Source organism: Grampus griseus (assembly GCF_964374135.1).
Source record: "Grampus griseus genome assembly, chromosome: 3".
Lineage (NCBI taxonomy): Eukaryota > Metazoa > Chordata > Mammalia > Artiodactyla > Delphinidae > Grampus > Grampus griseus.
In genome coordinates this window covers 145,636,498-145,655,516 of record NC_139019.1, presented here as the reverse complement: position 1 = coordinate 145,655,516, position 19,019 = coordinate 145,636,498, and the positions used below count along the sequence as shown (strand labels likewise).

The 19,019-nt window shown below is 43.5% G+C and overlaps 1 protein-coding gene across 4 annotated transcripts in view; it reads right to left on the bottom strand.

Annotated features, from left to right (window-relative positions):
* KCNIP1 (potassium voltage-gated channel interacting protein 1) overlaps positions 1 to 19,019 on the bottom strand; it is a gene marked incomplete at both ends in the record, with an annotated part of 358,069 nt that overhangs the window by 54,983 nt on the left and 284,067 nt on the right. The window lies entirely within an intron of this gene.

Here is a 19,019-nt window from a genome sequence, read left to right as displayed (position 1 = left end):
CACGTGAGAGTAGACATAAATGAAGACAGAAGGGAAGAGACTTAATGCTTTTGATCTGAGATAGACTTAGACGTGAGGGTTATTCTTCAAAAGGACAACAATTTGTTTTTACTTCTTCAGTTACAAACCCATCAAGCTTATTCTGGGATATAGGTGGTTCCTGCTTTGACATCATAAAACGTCCCTGGAAACCGGATCATCAAGAAGGTAATTGTAAACTGGGCTGGGCCCACAGTTATATTTGTGTTTAGGCAGGTTTTATATCAGTATCAGAAATTATTAAGAGGGTAGTCAGGCTGACTAAATGATCACTGGGCAGCACTGAATGAGCAAAACTTCTGGAAATAAAGCAAAAAAAAAATATGGTGAAGCAAAAGATGATATTCATGTATCCTAAACTTCTCGGCTCTGTGGGGAACTTTACAATTTTCCTGCACGCGATTGTCAGCAGTGAGCCTCGTGGGGAATGGTAGTCAATGTGGTGAAAAAGGAAGATTGGAGACTAATGTCACAAAGACCTTGGGAAAGTTCCTTGATCTCCATGAGGCCCAGCTTCTGCTTCTGTGAATACACTTACCTCAAATAAGAGAACCCATGCCAAGTATGAGAACAGAGTATGCATTTAAGAAATGCTAGTCTCAGATTTTGAGAACACGCTATGTTGGCAACAATGTGGGGAAAAGACACTCTCATGAATTGTGGGTGGGAATGTACATTCATACAACCTCTTGGGAGGGAAAAAAATACATCAGAAATAAATAGTGTATATACCCTTGGGTCCTGAAATTTCACACACAGGGATGCCTACATGTGTGTGCAAGTATATATATGTGTACAGGATATTCACTGCGTCATTTGTTTATAACAGCAAAAGAGTGAAAAAAGTATATGCTTATCATTGAGCACACTGGTTAAATACATTACAGTGCATACATAAAAGGAATACTATATAGCCATTAAAATTATATATCTTGTAAATTTAATTATAAATTAAAATTTATTCTCTTTTTGGAAGAATACTAAAAATATATAATTAAAAGAAAATGTTGTTTAGTACATTACCATTTTAATTTTGAAAAGGGACATTTACATTTTACCATTATCATTTTAATTTGGAAAGGGACATATACCTATACACATGCTGGCATATACATATTTCCAGAAGGATAACTGATAATTGAGAATTTTAGTTGCTTCTGTAGGGTCTGGGGCCCGAGGGAGACCCACTATGAAAATTTCCTCCCGTGTGTGTAACTGACTTTAAACAACAACAATAACTAAATGTGAAAGTTCTTCTCTCCTTTCTTTCCTTCTTTGTGAAAGGGGGAGACATATTCTACATATCTGAGTGAGACTCAGGAAACTCTTGTCTTCTCTGCTCTGTAACTCCCCCATTGGTTCTATATATCAATCTCCAATTTCACTGGTGCCTGGGCAGTGCCTGGAGTCAGTCTATTCCAGCTTGTGAAAGCTGATTGTTAAAATTTCAGGAAACCAGCAAGACAGTTGTTACACCTTTGGTGGCTTGAAATCAACCACAGCAGGAGTATTTACACCAAGAAAATTGGCAAACACTGTAATTGAGTGCTTCCTCCCCCTCCTCACCATTACAGGTTTACCAGGACACCACTCTGCCATTCCAGATCCCACCTGCCCAAAAGGAAACCTGACAAATTCACCTGCCCAGGGGTTGTCCTGCCTTACTGTGTTTTCTATCCTGTGGAGCCCTAGCGAGAGAAATACTTAACCCAATGGGCTTCGTGGTATTTTAGGCATTAGCACAGCCAGACATGAGGAACTAAATTAGGAGCAGAGGTATTTCCAAGTTTCTGGTAAGTCAGTACTCTGTTCTCTTGCCTTCTCTATAAACTCTCCTGGTTTGCACTGCTCCTTCCTGCCTCTCTATTGCTTCCTTTCCAACAGCTCTCTACCTTATAAGACTGGTGCTGTCCCTGACTTTCTCCTGCCTCTGCATTCACCCCCTTTGCAAGATTATGTATGCTCACTGCTCTAGATGTCAGCTCTGGGCAGATGGCTCTGGTCTCAGACACATTTCTGCCCTGCATTTTTACCTGTTGTATTATTTCACCGTGCACAAAACATTCTCAGTTCAGTTCCACCAACATGTATTACTCAGCATTTGTTAGATGCAAGGCCAGATGCTAGAAACTAGACTTAATCCTTTGCCACTTTCTGGAATTTCTGGGAATAAACGACATGAGAAGGAGGAGTGGTGGTTCCCACTTTCTGCCTTTGCTGTCACCATGCAAGGACTTAAATTCGTTCAAGAATTCTGGTCTCAGAGACAAGCGCCCTCCTGATTGTCTCCTAACCCTGAGCTTTAGGAACATCTGCCTCTCATGTGAGTTACGTCAAAGATAACCAGACAGATTTAACTACTATTTTCTAGAAATTGTGGGGTGCTTTACACAGGCCATTTCCCTGGATTCTCACAATATATCTGTGTGGGTATTTCCACTTTCCCAAGAAGATCACAGAGGGAAATTCAGGTCTCATAGGTGTATGAGTATTAAACCCAGGTCTACCTGCCTCCAAAGTCCACATTTCCCCACACATCCAGCTAATAAATGGGTATCTGTGGTTTGATACTAGTGAGAGATCCATGAAGTGTTTATTAAAGAACCTGCTTTTTCTCACATCACATTTCCATCCAGCATGATGTGGTGTCTGCACAAATCTTCCCTCTACATGTAACCTCCCTTTAAAGTTTTATTGAATTTCCATCTTTCATTTGATGAGAAATTCTTACCCTAACGGGAACACTTATGGAATCCATTTCACAAATTGCTTTTTCTTATTTCCATATAGATTGTAAGGTGAATATGTTTGCGTTGTAGATATCAGCCTGCATAGAATTGGACACTTTTCTCGCTTTGTCCCAAATTATTATTTTTTGGCCAAGAATCTTTGTTGGCCCTCTTCAATTCTTTATCAGCACTAGCAGGCAACTTTTCCCCCTCTGAGCTGTTTGCCATAAAGAAACAAAGGATTGGTCATTCATGAGACGTTCCCCCTGAGTGAACGTGGGGTGAAGGTGGTGAACCGACCTCATGTATCAGCTACCTGACTTGTTCTGACCCAGACACCACAAAACACAGGATTCCAGTTCAGAATTGTCACAGTCTGACAAATGAGTACTGGCTATGGTTTTCAAAGTCCCTTAGGACTCTTGGGAACCAAGATTGTCACACTCACAAACGACTAGTGTCTATGTCAGCTCAGGATGCTATAACAGAATTCCATAGACTGGGTGGCTTCAACAACAGATATTTATTTTTCACAATTCTAGAGGCTGGGAAGTCTGAAATCAGGGTACTAGCATGGTCGTGTTCTGGTAAGGGCCTTCTTTCTGGCTTGTAAATGGTTGCCTTCTTGCTGTATCCTTACATGGTGGAAAGAGAGAGAGCTCTAGTTTTTCCTCTTCCAATAAGGACACTAATCCAATCATGAGGACCCCATCCTCATGACTTCATCTGAACCTTATTACCTCACAAAGGCCCCACCCCCAAGTATTATCACATTTCAAATTAGGGTTTCAGCATGTGAATTTTGGAGAGACACAGACAGTCAGTCCACAGCACATAGTTTTCACCAAACAATTGCAGGTACACAGAATCTCTGCGTGAGAATTTTAGCTCTGCCACCTGTGTGACCTGGGACAAGTCATTTAAATGTTTGCAGCCAGCCTCCTCACCTGTAAAATGGGAATACTCTTGGTACCCGTATCATAAGATTGTTGCAGTAATGAAGTGCGATAATGCCATAAACTGCTTAGCACAGTCCTGGGCATGCAGTGAACGGCAGCGTGACATAGAGGTCCAAAGCAAGCCTCCAGGGTCAGACTGCCTGCACTGACTCTTAACTCTGCCTCTTACCTAGTTCTGTGACTGCTGGTGAGTTACTTAATCTCTCAGTGCCTGAGTTTTCCCACTAGTAAAACAGATATAATCATAGTACATACTTCAGACAGTTGTGAAGACTGAAATGAATTAGTTATTATTCATAGAAAGAACTATATTAGTATCATTATCATTATTATTATTCATACACTCCAGGGGATCACCATCAGCTGGGTCCCATGGAAAAGTCACAGATGGAGTATGTACTCGGAGTTTTGGAAAAAGCCTTTTCCATTGGGGGTTTGGATCTGGGGACAGAAAGGAATATTCTTTCAGGTATGGGAATAAGACTTTCTCTGGAAATTTCTGGGTAGCATGAACTTCAGTTTTCTAGCCACAAATCTTCCTTCCAGGCAAATGGTTTCAGTCGAGTCTGATTTGTTGCTGCTTAAAATTCATTTATGTTGGCCCCCAGCAGTCAGAAAAAAAATTCTATTTTAGCTGGCTACTTCTGCTGCTTACAGCTTGCTTTTTGCTGTGTAACCTGAAGTAAACAGAGGTGTCCTGTGGTACAGGGCCCCCCAAGATTGGAGCAGTTCACTTAGCTAACCGAAAACACATGGGCAACGCTGTGTCCACATTCACTTGGCTCCGTAGGGCTCGCTGCTGGTATGTGGGTTTCTGTGTGCTTCTCCCAGTAACGGTAACATACTGTCTAAATCTCATCTGGATAAACTAATTTGGTAGAGGCCTCATCTTCTGGAATGTTCTGCTGCAGTTGGTATAAAAATAATGCCAATAATTGCATTTGGAGTTCTCTTTTCTTTAAAAGGTGGGAAAGAAATGAAAGAATTCCTCAGAGCACCATCTCAGAGCTCTCAATTCTACCAGAAGGTGAACTATTAACTGCAAGATAGTTATGATTCAGAGAGAAAATCATTACTATTCCCATTACTGGTCAAAATGCGAAAATTATTCTAGTGTTCTTTATCATAGCCCTTATCTTGGTGCTCTTTTGGGGGCACTGGTTGCATTTGTTTAAATTAGTTTTATAATGAAGATGATAATTGTACAATAATTAAGTAATGATGTATCTCTTCCTTCCTTCCTTCCATCTTTCCTTCATTCCTCCCTCCCTTCCTTTTTCCCTCCCTCTCTTTCCTCCCTCCCTCCCTTCCTCTTTTCCTTTCTCTCTCTTCTTTCTCAGATATTTACTGGGCCTGTGTTAGACACTATGCACAGATGAAGAGGAAAGCCTTTTCCATTAGGAGGGTCACAATGTCTAAAAAATGCTCTAGGATTTCTATTGGCCAGGCCAAAAAGTTCGTTCGGGTTTTTCCATAAGATGTTACGGAAAAAACCAGATTGAACTTTTTGGCCAATCCAATAATTGGCAAAATTGTTTCACCTTTTACATTACTTCACATATTGAGGTTTCTCAACAAATATTTATTGAAAAATACTGTGCTTACTCTTCATAATAAACTTTCAAATTAGGGTGCAGCATTATTTTCATTTTACAAAGAAGAAAACAGGGGCCAAGAGAGGGAAACTACAAGTTATCAGCATTTTTCATGGGTTGGACATTGTGTGGGACTTTCACACAGGTTTTTTCCTTTTTCTTAATTATCGCAAGAATGAATACCAACTGACAGAGGAAGCTCAGACAAGGGTGTCCCAGGAGGTGATAAAACTAGTTGGTGGCAGAGCCAGGCCTGGAGTTCAGGTCTTCTGTGGATTCTTTCATTGAAAGTATTCCCTGACTCCCCAGGACTCCGATTCTCAGTGGTCAGCAGTGGGGGCCATGAGGGGTAGAGTTCAGAGTTGGTCCTGGTCCCCGTTTTTCCTGTTTCTTCTCAGTTCTTTCTCTCAGGCCCTTTGCTTCTCTCCCCAATAATAATAACTACAGTAACACAGCCATCCCACCCTGGGTTAGAGATTTTATACACTTCGTTAACTCACTCAGTCCCAACAATGATTCCACTTCTTCGCTAGTCATTATTGCTCCTGATGGCATATTTATGGGAAGGGGCAGATGCTGAAAGGTAAAAGCCTCAGTGCATGGAGCTGGAAGCCCTTCTCTCATAAACACATCACTGGGGAGAGATGACCTGCTTCAATCAGCTTCCCGTGGAATCCAATGGGGGAGTTCTCCACGCCTTGGGTCCCAGTCCCTCTGTGGGCAATTCTCAAAGGCAGATCTGTTTATCTGATTTTATCATCAGCTCCATGGAGATGGGGGGCAGGAGAGACAATGGGAGAAAAGCATCCCGGTTTTCTTCTTGGATTTTAGAAAACCCTCAGAAAAGATTATCTCAAGCACCTCCCAAGAGTAGTTTTAGGAGGATCTTGAACCCTCTTTCAAGAATTCTGTGTCCTTTGGGATGAACTTCAAGACCTCCCCTCCTCCCTCCCCGCCACACAGCAAACTTCCAGCCTGCAGGACTCATTCTTCATTCTGCATCTCACCAGCATCTCTTTCCCCATCACAGTCCTAGGCTGAGGAGGCGGAAGCATAGGTCTCCCTGCTAAACGCAGGCTAGGACGCAGGAGTTGATGCTCCCGGCAGGCAAGAGTAATGAGCACGTTTATGAACAAGTGCACAATGTTCATGTTGATTGTCAGCGTGAATCATTTTTCGGTTTGAGCAAAACGCAAGAGGGAGGGGATATGGGTATATATATATACGTATAGCGGATTCACTTTGTTATACAGCAGAAACTAACACAACACTGTAAAGCAATTATACTCTAATGAAGATGCTAAAGACAAAAACACCCTGAACTGTTGTCAGTGAACATTCATTTGTAAATAAAGCCAGGGAATAATGGCATTTAAATAACCACCACCATGGTTCAGTTTTTTACCTCTTTTGCTTCCTCAGGAGGGATCCAGGCTCCGTTGGAATTTCAACGCACATTCTTCTCTTCCTTCCTTCCCTCCTCTCCTGCATTGCTTTCTTCCTTCCTGCCTTCCTCTCTCCAATATCATGTTCCCTCGGGCCCAGTGATACGACTGTGACTAAGATCAGACTCGACCATCAAGGAGTCTCCGGTCCAGTGACTGTACTTCCAAACAGAACCACAGATGGGCACCAGTTCCAGCCAGCTTTCTTCTAGACCAAATGCATTTGACATTGACTTCCTGGCACAGAACTTGGCTTGCACTGCCCTGCCCATTCCCTTGTCTCTCTGTTTCCTCACATGGAATGCTCTCTCCCTCCTCTGCCTGGCTAAAGCCAAATCAGTCATCTTCCAGAGCTGAGCTGAAGTCTGGACTCTCCACGCTCTCTAACCTGCTCTTCTGTCTCCAAATGCAGAGCACGTATTTGTCAATCGTGCTTTTTGGGGAAATCTCTTGCTTTAATTTCTTGCATTGCTAACTAACTCTCAGTTACAATTATGAGAGTTCTTATTAATGCAGCAAGGTAGCATGGCATAGACACAAGGACGGGGATTTGAAGGCAGGCCTGGGTCTATTCATGTCTCTGACACTCACTAGCTGGATGACCTTCAAATGACTTGACCTTGCTGAGGCTTTGTTTTTTCACCTGAAGATAGTGGTGCTTCCTGAGTCCTAGGACACCTCTGTGGCCAGGAATACAAGGATGGTTTCAAATACTCTGGCAGGAGCATCCATCTTCGTTCCAGGAGCATCCCTTCCTACCCCGCAGGGATATACTTGTCCAGGGCCTGTCATAGGACAGTTCATGGGCTGAGCTTTGAAAACTGGAGGGAGGGATGTTTGCTTATGTGTTTACCTACCTAGTAGAACCCCAAATCCTTTTTTTATGGGATCATAGATTATTAGAGGGGAAGAGTAAACCAGAGGAAGCATCCTGAAGAATTCTCCAGTGACCACTGATCCTCAGCCCTGTAACACCTGAGAGATGACACATTCCTACTGGGGACAGTGGTCAAGGCAGTGACTCTTGCTTGGGGATATGGAGAGTGAACTGGAGAGAGGATTTCAGAATCTCCAAGAGGCAAATATGCATAATTAGGAAAAGTTCCTCAAGTGATTTTTCTCTGTGCTCTTCCCTCATTAGAACTGATATACTCTAACTCCTTTAAAAAGTATTATAAAATATTTCAGACATAGAAAGAGGTATAAAAAATAATCTGATGAATACTCATATACCCATCTCCTAGAAATAAAGTTATACCAGTAGAGCTGAAGCCCATGTACCCTGCTTTGATTACAACCCCTTCCCCTCTAAAATAACCATGTCCTGAATTTGGTGATTTTCACTTCCATGCATTTCTTTTTAGTTTTACTACACACACACACACACACACACACACACACACACACACATATATATCCCTTAAATAGTATATAGCATAATTTTACATGTTATTAAACATTACAAAGATAGAATCATATCACATGTAGGCTTCTGAAATTTGCTTTTATTTTTTTGCTCAAACCTATGTTTATAAAATTCATCCATGTTGGCATGTGAAACTGTAGTTCACTCATTTTCATTGTTGTATTAGATTCCATTCAGTGGCTAGGCCATGATAAACACACCATTCACCTGTTAGCAGACAGCTAGCTTGTTACCTCTTTTCTGCTATTGCAAATCTTGTGGCTCTGATCAGACTGAACATGCTTCTGACGCACTTTTGCAAGAGTTCCTTTTGGGCAGTGGTTCTCAATGGCAATTTTGCCTCCAGGGGACACTTGCCAATGTCTGGAGACAGTTTTGGTTGTCTCAACTGGGGAGGCTACTGGAATCTAGTGGAGAGAAGCCTGGGGTGCTGCTAAATATCCTACAATGCACAGAACGTCCCTCACAACAAAGAAATATCTGTCCCCAAATGTCAAGAGTGTAGAGGCAGAGAAACTGCTTTAGGGGAGGAGTAGAACTGCTGTATTACAGGGTTTGTGCATCTTTGATTTAAATATTGCTAAATTGTTTTCTAAAGTGGCTGTATTAATTTACACCCAAACTAATGGTATGTGTAAGAACTCCCATTCACCCCTACTTTATAGATTAAAACCCCGAGGCCTGGTGGAGGCGTGGAGTGACTTGGACAAAGGTATGGAATGATAAGGACATTATAAAGCTTTGACAAAGACATGGTGCTATGTTTTCCCAGAGAGAACACATCAAAGGAATATAAATCTAGTCCTTCAACGCAAGAGACATTACAAAGTGTCTATCATGTGCCAGCAATTATTCTTTACATTCATTGTCTCTAATATTGCAAAACCGTAGAAGTTAGTATCAGAGAATAGCACAGCACACTTAATAGCATGAGCTTTGAAGTCAGATAGACCCAGAGTTGTGTCCTAGAACAGTTATTTACTAGCCCTGTGCCTTGGGGAAGTTACTCGACTGCTCTGAGCTTCAGTTTCCTCATCTATAAAATGGGGATCATAATAGTACCTACATCATACTATTGTAGTGAAAGAAATAATGCAATAGGTGATCCATGAATATTAGCTATCATCATCATCATCACATCATCATCGCATCATCACTGTCATTTAATAGAATAGAGCCTCTGAGTTTAAGTAAGTTGGCAAAAGGTTACAGCTAGTATGTGGTAGAACTAGAACTAGAATTTGAACTCAGTTCCATCTGACTCCAAAGTCCATCTCATTTTAACTGTCACGATGCCTCCCTAAGAGGGGAGGACTCCTAGCCCCATCCCAGTAATTTGGACTTTTTTTGTGGGGGGGAGGGTGGGTGCAACCCATATGAATTATTAAAAGTCAGACTCTGTCAAAAACTTTTCAATAACACATTTTAATGGTTTCATGAATATTTAGTAACTCAACTAAGTAAAACAAATGCTGCCGAGACATCAGTCCCCTGGGGACCTGCTGTAATAGATAGACAAGGATGATCTGTAATTAGAACATGGACTGCATGCAAATGGTAGGTCTGCAGAGTCTCTTACAGATTATGAGTCTTGCCTTTACCACATTATTGCTATTAACCTGCCCATCCCTGAAGACAAACCAACTGAAACCTATCACCTCTGCAAAGGATCACAAATTTAAAGTTAATGGTGTCAAAATGAATGATGCTTGCCTTCCTACATCCAGTTTGCAAATCATGTCCTCCAATTTCCCACCCCCCCATTTCCTCCTGGGAAGACATTTGTCTTTAGAGGTTGGCAATGAGGCATTTGCCATTACATACATTCTGACATATGCTCCAAGAAGCCGGAGCTAAATTACACTGGTGAGTTATTAAAAACAGCTCTCAATGCTATTATTATTTATTGCATTTCCAACTCTCTGCAGCAGCTGATTACACTGCTTAATCTTGTATTTTTTTTAATTCTCCACCCTGAAATGAATTCTCCCTGCAATGAATAAGCAAGGTCCATCACACCAAGTGCCCTTTGGAAAAGAAAGTTTGGATTCTGTAAAGTAGTTTGATGGACAGCCCTGGAATCGAGCCTGTTTCCCCAGGCTTAATCCTCTGTTTCTGGGGAAACAGAGGCTAAATATTTCCCATGAAGTATGAACATCTCTTCTCCAAAGCATTTCCAGAGGGAGTTCTCCAAATCACAGGTCTCACCACACCAGTCCCTTCCATACAGTGTCCACTGCCATCTTTGGCTGTCATTGAAGGTCCTTGGTGATCTGGTCCCCGCCTACCTCCCAACCTCACCTCTCACAGTACCACCTTTCCATCCAGGGCACAGTCATCACAGTCGCTTGTGTTTCTTACCAGGACCAGTCTCTGCTTTCTGAGCTTTCCCACATGCTGGTCCTTTCACCTGAAATTTTCCCCCACCCTTATTTCTTTTCCCAACACCTTTTCATTTCAGACTCATCTTAGGAACTATCTCCTTTGGGAAGCCTCCCCCGTGGGGAACAGAAGCGTTTCTTACCTGCTTCCATGAAACCCTGCACTTACGTCTATTGCAGCACTTGGCACACTGTATTGTCATTATGCATTTATGTATCTGTTTCTTGTCACACTGTGGACTGCTTGGGAGCAAGGGTAGATCTCGGTTGTTTAAGCTCCCAGAATAAGGCCTAGCCCAAGTGCTTCAGAAATTAAGAAATCCCAAAATGGAAGCAGTAGAGTGGAGTGGAAAGAGACAAAACTCTTGAATTAGGCATTTATTCATTCAATCATTCATTCAGTCAACAAATATTTATTAAGTATCTATTATGGGCCAGGCACTGTGCTAAGCAATAGAAATACAATGATTAAGAATCAATGGTTATAGTGCTAACGGCCTAATGAAGGAGAGGTACATGACTCAAATAATAGCTCAAGCATGTAACTGCAAGCTGTGATAAGTGCCATAAAGGAAAAATACTCAGGGCTATGACAACATAAACGTAGGACCCAACTCAGGCTGGAACTGGTGTAGGGAGTTTCATCAGGGATGCCTTCCTTGAGAAAGTGAGGCTTGAGCTAATTGCTGAAGGATCATAAGGCATTAACTAGACGACAGGTAGGGCAAGAACATTTAAGGAAAATATTGCATGTGCAAAGGTCCTGAGGTGAGTGGGATCCTAAGTGTTGAAGAGGTGTTTGGGAACTGACTGAAGGCTAGTGTTAGAGGCAGGGAATGGGCAGGGCCGGAGGATGTGGAGACAGAAAAGCCTGGGAGGCACTCTAGGGTAGGCCACGCAGAGTCTCATAGACTGTGTTAAGGATTTGTTTATCCCGGGCACAACGGGTTTTAAGCAAAGGAACATCACCATGAATGTATGTGTCTATGTGTGTTGCATTTTATAATGTCTGCAATGTAGAGGACAGAATAGAGAGTGACAAAGTACACAGAAATTGAGGGTGATGTACCTGCAGACTGCCTCAGATAACACAGCGGCGGCAAGGTGGAGCTGGGACCACATGGAGGTGGGAAGCCTTCTGGAGATCCTCATGGAGATAGCTTGACCATATTTCACGGTCATAAGTCCTGTCCAGGATGTCCCCCTCCCAAAGCAGAAGACTGTACTGGTGAAGCCTCAGCCTTCCCTGGGGTTAGCTGGTTTGGGGGGGGGGTCTCTGTTTTAGAGTTGAGCTCTTCTGGGCTGTCATACTTGAGCTCAGGCTAGCTCTGTAATTTATATTTATGCCTCTAGGATAAAGAGGTCAGAGAACTGGACTTTAAATCGTAAGTTCTGCCTCTAAGAACTTCTAGGTCTTAGAAGGGTTAGGTCAGCTCCAAACTAGACTTAATTTGCTACCTTGAGAAGAATGGGACCTTGGGATGTGGTCTGGCTCACCTTTTCCTTCCTTGCATCCATCCATCCATCCAACAAATATTCACTGAGAAAATACCAGAGGAGGCTCTAGAACCTGATCTCTTGATCCCTAATACAGTACTTGTTCTGCCCTGGTCCACGCCTGTCATTATGCGTTAGTGTCTCTCAGCTATTGCGAAGGAGATGAAGTTTGGTCCACAGACTGTCACAGAATTTTGCTCTTTCAGTTCTTTGGTTGCTGAATTGGAGCACCAGGCAAACCCTGCATTCTTCTTTCCCAGTTTAATTGGCCCATTATTTTAAACTTTTGTAGATAAGGGAATAAAAAAGTCAGTGGAATATTGTATTCATCACATTCAAATTAATATGCTTCATTACCATAAAGACAAGGAGTGTGGTTGCAATATTTTCTCAAAACTTTTAATTGAACAGAACATGGGAGGGGGGAAAACCGAAAATGGAAACCACCAAGCTCAGATGCTGTTTTTCACTTTCTCAGAATGTGTGCTGTTTGTGATCTGCTCATCTTATTAGTGTTAATTATGAGCTAAAATAAAATGGCATTTAACACTGTGCTGAGACTTTAATTAAAGCCAAATCTCCATACCCAGTAACTCTCTGAAGTCCAAGGTAGTTATTCTAAAAGGGTTTAAATTTCTGCCGGGCCAACGGTACACCTATACCCACTCATTCCCCTGCTGTGTGAAGGCTGCTACTTCTGGAAACCATCCATCCATCCATCCATCCCTTCAACAAATAAAATTTTACTTTAACATTTAAACTTTAGGGACCCTGGTGGCATAGTGGTTAAGAATCCTCCTGCCAATACAGGGGACACGGGTTTGATCCCTGGTCCAGGAAGATCCCACATGCCGCTAGAGCAACTAAGCCCATGCGCCACAACTACTGAGCCTGCACTCTAGAGCCTGCGAGCCACAACTACTGAGCCCGTGTGCCACAACTACTGAAGCCCGTGCACCTAGAGCAACGAGAAAAGGCACCGTAACAGGAAGCCTGCGCACCACAATGAAGAGTAGCCCCTGCTCGTCGCAACCAGAGAAGCCCATGTGCAGCAACGAAGACCCAATGCAGCCAAAAATAAATTTTAAAAAAAACTTTATATATAAAAAAAACATAACATTTAAACTTTAAAGTAGTTTTGGGGGAAGAAGACAAGTATTTGTTAAGGTCCGCTATATTTATTACTTCAAATATATTATCTGAAGCCTAATACAGCACCAGTAATATAAGGAACATTCAAGTAAGGGTAGTTAGTAGTATTGTATACATTATCTCATTTAATCAACAAAACAGTCCCATGACACGGGGACAGATTACTATTATATCTATTTTACAGGTAGTAAAACTGGGGTCCAGAGAGATTAGGTGACTTGTCTAAAATCGTATTCATTCCATCTTTTCCTGCTTTACAATGCGAAGCTAGAAAGAGTATTCTGGATCATCTAAATTCATTCATTCGTTCAGTCATTCAACAAATATAGATCACCCACTCTGTGCCAGGATCAATGCTGGGGCCTGGAGGGAGCTCAGTCCCATGGCTTCCAGAGTCAGTGGGGTAGGTAGACATTAGATGGGGATGAAAAATCCATGTGCTGGGTGCTGAGAGAGAAGCAGAAGACCCAGAGGAGCATGACACAGGGGCACCCAAGTCCAGCCTGGGAAGGGTTCTCCAAAGAGGTAAGACTAGTGGAACAATTTCACCCAGGATTCCTACAGAAGGACCCAGTCAGAAGGGTGGCCTAATAGCTCTTCTTCCAGGGCCTCTGGCAACCCCAAGCCCAGCTGCCCAGCAGCAAACATGGCACAGTGCTCAACTAGCCAGACTGCAAGTGGGCCTCCTTTAGATCCCTGGAAACTATTCCCACATAGTATGTCAATGACTGACCACAGTCACCAGGGCTGCTTGGCATCAGACACCATGGATAATGTTGACACATCAGTGCCTGGCATGGACTAGGCACTAATACATATATATATATATATATATATATATATTTATTTTTATTTTTTTTTTGCAGTATGCGAGCCTCTCACTGCCATGGCCTCTCGCATTGCGGAGCACAGGCTCCGGACACGCAGGCTCAGCGGCCATGGCTCACGGGCCCAGCCACTCTGCGGCACGTGGGATCTTCCCGGGCCGGGGCACGAACCCGTGTCCCCTGCATCGGCAGGCGGACTCTCAACTACTGCGCCACCAGGGAAGCCCCATTAATACATATTTGTATTCCCTTCCTCCCCTGCCATGATTCCTCAACTCTGTCTGGTTCCTGGGTTCTGATGCCTTGACTGGGCTCCCCCACTACATGCCACAGTCTCTTTATATGGAAGAAAAGTCGACACAGGAGAGCAATCACTGATATGGTCAGGGTCAGGGATTTCTAGGGCTGACTCATTGCTTAATGCCAAGGGACAAGGCAGTGGCCCAGACCAGGGCAAGCCACCTGCTCCACGTCAAACAACAGAACCAGAACTTGGACCCAGGACTGCTGACTTCAGTTTGGTGGTATTTCCCTTTTCCTAACAGAGCCCAGTGGGGAACATTTTAGGAGATTCTCTTACACTAGGCGGGAGGTCAGGATGCTGTCGAAAGTGATTTTTGCCCATAGATTAGCTGCCTGTTTGCCCAACTTTGCTTTACTCCTCCTCAGGAACCTTGCTGCAGAGGGACTGTGTGACTTGCCCCATCAGCTCAATGCTTAGCCCCTCAGAAGTTTCTCCTTTTAAGCTTCATCTTCAGGGAAAAGGGAAGCATTTTCAAGGAAAGTCATATATTGCTTTTGGCATCCCCACATCTATCCCCTGTGATTGTTGTTTTTAGGGGTGAAACCTGTGACTCAGAGTGGCCAGTTGCATCCTAGGGTCCCCTCACAGTGATTAGCTCTGGGAAGGGCACATGACTTGATCACTATGAACGTTTGGGATTCAGTTACATGAGCCAAAAAGTCCCTTTAACTTAAGCAATTTTAAGATAATTTCTCTGTTATTTGCAAGCTGAAGAGTTCTGAATGATGAAATAACAAAAATAGTAACTGATATGAACTGAGTGCTTACTTTGTGCCAGGTACTGTTTGAGTTCTTACTTTTGTGAACTTATTTAGTATTTGCTGCAACCTTATAAGTACGTAATATGGTTATTCTTACATTGGGCCTGGTGAGGTTAGACAACTTACTGTATAAAGGGGACCTGGCAGGTAGGTGATGGATTTGGGATTTGAACCTGGGCAGCCCAACTCTAGAGCCCATGTTCTCGACAGCAATGCAAGCCTATCCCTAGGTGTATATTCTTTTCAGTTAGACCCCAAGGGCCCTCTTTTCCATTTGCTGGTCTTGTAGAGAGGCAGTTCCTCTCCCATCTGCTCAAATTCTTGGGAAGGATCAGATCAGTTTCATGAGGTTCCCGTGGAGGAGGCAATTTGCTTGTGCAAATATTATACCCCAGAGGCCTGCCCACCACCCTAAGCCTGCGCTTCTGTCATTAAGGGATGTATTTCTCTGGATTATTAATAATCATGGTAACTTAAATAATAATAGCTTTTACGTGTTGAATACCTGCTATGTTCCAGGACCTCTTTTAAGCACGTTGTACACATTATCTCATTTAATCCTTAGAAAACAGGAAAAGTGCAGTCAACGATGGTGCCCAAGGTCACTGAACTTGGAAGTATTCTTATCCTCACAGCCTGTTGGAGGACATGCCCTGACTCCTGGGCCTCTTGGACCTATGATCGCCTAGAGGGAGAAGTGGGCAGAGACCCAGTGAACAGGCAACCCAAGATAGGCCAGAATGACTCATCTGCTGCAACCACAGCTGTGAGGCATGGAGGAAAACCAGTTCCCCACTCCCTGGGGATATCCCTTGGTCTGATGAAGAAGATCAAGAGTGAAAGGACAGAAAAAACTCCTCAAGGGCCAGCAACTAGCAGAAAAGACCAGGTGAAAATACCCCGAAATGTTAGCTGTGGCTTTCTCTGCTGTTGACTGATTAGGAATACTCATCTTCATCCGTATTCTGTCATATAGTTGCTAAATTGTCCATAATAAGCATGACTTATCTTTATACTCATAAAGAAAATGAAGCGAAACAACAACCCATTATGAAAATTAATACAGGATTCTCCAATAAAAGGAATCCAGGTTCATTGGAGAAATGGCTGATTCTAGGGCTGGGGTAGGAAATATATAAAATGAGCCTAGAGCATCTTGTATTGCCAGAAAGTAAGGAAGTGCTCAAAAACCAAACAAAAAAACGTACAATGATGGGGGTATGTCAAAGACACACAGGAGCCAACTGAGAGAGCTCCCAATGGCCAAAGGTGGAACAATTTGAGCAACAAAAAAGGTAAAAGAATACTGGATTGTAACCCAAAGTATAAACATAAATACCCCTGAGTCCATACTAATATAAACAAGTCTCTTGTGCCGGAGAATTCCAAATAATTGATGTAGATACTCCACCCCCAAGGAGGTAGAGCATAACACCCCAATCCTTAGGTGCGGGCTAGGCGTGGCAACTTCCTTCCAAAGACGACAGTATGGAAAAGGGGAGGGAGAGAAGCTTTACAGAAGAGAAACCTGACAAACACTACCTCTGCCAGGTGATCAAAGTCAGCATCATGACACGCCACGCTGATCGTATGTATCCTTGACATGATGTGATGGAAACGGCACCTTACCTCTGTGGTCTTCCTCCCCGAAGCTAGTCAAAGCACGAGGAAAACTTCAGATAAGACCCAACTGAGGGACATTCTACAAAACTACACGGTAACGCCTCAAATCTGTCAAGGGGGAAACGTCTGAGAAACTGTCACAGCCAAGAGGAGCCTGAAGGGACAAGGTGACTAAACGTAGTGTGGTAGCCTGGATGGGATCCTGGAATAGAAAAAGGACATTAAGTAAAATCTAAGGAAATCTGAATTAAGTATGGACTTCAGTTAATAATAATGGAGCAATGTCGGTTCATTAATCGCGACAATGCGAAGGTGAGATGTTAATAGTAGGGGAAGCTAAGTGTGGGGTATATGGGAACTCTCTACTAGTTTGGCAAATTTTCTCTAAATCTAAAACTATTCTAAAATAAAAAGTTTATTTAAAAAAGTCCGGAACAGGGAGTGGCAGTGGTAGCAGATGCGTGTTAAACAGGCTTGGGGTGATCACTCAGCCCCAGTAGCAACTCGGAAGGAGAAACTGTTTAACTCGCAGCGACTTTTACTTTGCCTTTTTTTCCTTAGAAAAACCTGGACGTCTGTAAATAAGCCTCTTAGCTGGACTAGAAGGGAACAAGGTTATTGTATCTAACTGGCCTCTCCCTAAGTCCCACAGAGATCGCCTGGCAGTTAAATTCATTAACTTGGTATTTTCTAATGATTAACACTGATCAATAATCTGCTGGGTCTGGTCCTTAAATCGACTCCCCCATTAATAAAGATGAAAGCACCATTTTATTATCATGCCCTGGACGTTTTGCAGAAAAGGCTTCTGAGGTTTTGGGCTTCCATTCCCACTGCTGCATATCAGGTTAATTAAAACTCCCACTCAGGTCCCCCAAGCCTCATGCCTGTGACTTGGAACAATAGTAGCTGGAGGGAAAGACTTCTCGAAAAGTGGGTTAGAGTCTTTCACTCAGTGAGGCAATCTGTTATTAAGTCAACTAAGTTTTATTGAGAACCTACTAAGTGCTCCAGTCTCTGCTCAAATGACCTGTCCTTAGAGAGACCCCACCCACTTTACCACTTTATCTAAAATGTCACTGCCGACATGCTCTCTGGCTGCTGTCTTAGTTTTCGTCACTACCCGCTAATATAGTTAACGTACTTTCTCACTGTTGTTTTTTTTTGTTTTGTTTCCCCACTAAATCGAAAGCCCCACGAAGGATTAATTCTAAAGGTGATGGAGGGCCGTGGAAAGTAGCATGGTAGGACTTGTGTTTTGGAAAGATGACTCTGCCTGGAGTGTGTGGACAGGACTGGAGCAAAGTGTAGACACCGTTGGAGGAGGGTATAGACAGGCCTGGAGGCGAGGGCAGGAATGAATGCACAAGGCCAGGGGAGGCAGTTCAGAGATCTGGTGAGACTGCATGGTGTTGATGGGATAGAGAGGAGAGGAAGGTTGCTGCAGGTGCCAGGAGCTAGAATGGGCAGGACTTGTGGAATGACTGTCTGGGTGGAGAAGAGGGAGTTTTAGACGATGACTCTCAGGTCTCTGGTCCACTGAGGCTGGGGACACTAGGGAAGGACACATGGGGAGATGACCTGAGATCAGATGTTATCGTATTTCCTGGGAAAGGGGCATTTGATGTGGAATCCAGAAAGTTCTCTTTCTGTTCTTCTAACTCTGATAGAGCCCCCAACTCCTCGTCTTCTATAGGAGAAACCCTGGGGAGTGGGACTGAAATCCGCATTAGCTGGCCTCAGGTACAAGTTGGGTGGGGAGAGAACACTGGTGGGAGTGAGGGGGAGGTGGGGTGGGAAATGATGCTCAGGCCACCTGCCTCCTGGCTCCTAGTCAAATGTGATGTAGCACAACTTCATCTGGACCCCTCGGATCGGCATGGTGGGAATGAGCAAGTGGGTAGACACGCAATACAGACCTTTCTGTTGAATTGCAAAGAGATGCAGAGGGTGTAATATAGGGTGGGCAAGCCGTAACCCACGTGCCTTTTCAGCCTTTCTTATCGCAGAGCTCAGGGTCCTCTGCTAGGTCAGGGAACACAGCTGCTGAAGGCTCCAGGTGGAGGTACAGGGCCCCCCTCTAACCACTCTGCTTACAGTCTGAAGACTGCCTCCTCCTGATTCCACAAAGAAACCACGATGGCCCTATCATCTTGATTCACCTACTCCCAGAACCTTGGAGGGATCTTAAAGGGCATTAGCGTCATCCCCTTGTTTACAGGCCAGGAGAAGGCAGACATGCCTCAGCCAACGTCAGACAGGAAGTTGTGATGGATGTGAC